General features: G+C 47.4%; 1 pseudogene; it reads right to left on the bottom strand.

Annotated features, from left to right (window-relative positions):
• Positions 1–332: 332 nt before the first annotated feature.
• Positions 333–1,184, bottom strand: LOC131508011 (large ribosomal subunit protein eL8-like; annotated as a pseudogene).

Genomic DNA, 1,184 nt, shown 5'->3' with positions numbered 1-1,184 from the left:
TTAGTTTTTGTGTGATTTAATTATGAACCATCAGATTCTACTTTTTTTTTTAAGTTTATTTATTTGAGGGAGAGAGAAAGCGAGGGAGGGAAAGTTTGTTTATTAAGCTTATTTATTTATTTAGAGAGAGAAAGAGAATCCCAATTCCAAGCAGGCTCCACACTGTCAGTGCAGAGCCCGAGGCGGGGCTTGAACCCATGAACTGTGAGATCATGACCTTGAGCCAAAACTAAGAGTCGGGACGCTTAACCAACTGACCCACTCAGGCACCCCCACCCTTTATTTACTTATTTTTCCTTTTGACACTGGCTGAAAGACAGTTTTTGTTACTTTTATGTACCAAAAACCCAACACTGTACCCTTAGCCCAGTTTGGTGGACAGTTCTTTGCCTTTTCCATCTTGGCAGTGACCACCTACTCTGAACTTGGGTGTTGCCTCCCCAGTGACGGTGGATCTCAACGTACCTATTGTCATCATTGGTCCTGCTAGCTTCCACCTGCTTAGCCAGTGCTCTCCTGGCTTCCAAGTTTACCTGGGTGAGGGTGACAGTGGTGCAGGTCTTCCTGTGGACCAGACGTCCCCGCCTGGCCTGCCCCTTGATGATGCAGTAGGGAGCCCCCATCTTACCACACAAGGCAGACAGGAAGACAACCAGCTCAATGGGATCCTGTGCAATCACTACTGGCTGAGGCTTCTTGTTTTCCACTACGGTGGTGACACTATTAACCCTTGCTTGAAGGATAGGTGGCATCTTTATGGGGACATCCCCTTAGACAGCAGCTTTCTTCTCTGTCTGGATCAACAATCTCTGCTCTTCTCTTGCTTTGTTTCTGGTCTGTATTTGTGGGTCAGTTTCAGCTGTTGAATAGCTGCTTGGTGGCCCAAGGCCTGAGTGAACTAAGTGGCCGCAGGCACTTTCAGAAGCTTATAGAGAAGAGCCATCTGTTGAGGCAGCCGGATGTAGTAGGGCCATTTGACAAAGCAGCACATGAGGTCCCTTTGGGGCTGGATGTACTGTCCAATGTCAAAATTCTTGGGCCTTTTCTGTCAGGGGATGGAATACCTTCTTGGCCTCCTGTGTCTTCCTCCCATCAGCCCTCTTTCCTTTTGCATCTTGGGCAGCGGGAGGAGAGCTGATTCTACTTCTTTTTAAAAAAAACATTGGTGATAGGTTGACAGTCAT

Source organism: Neofelis nebulosa, chromosome 3, assembly GCF_028018385.1.
Source record: "Neofelis nebulosa isolate mNeoNeb1 chromosome 3, mNeoNeb1.pri, whole genome shotgun sequence".
Taxonomy (NCBI): Eukaryota; Metazoa; Chordata; class Mammalia; order Carnivora; family Felidae; genus Neofelis; species Neofelis nebulosa.
This window is presented reverse-complemented; position numbering and strand designations above follow the sequence as displayed.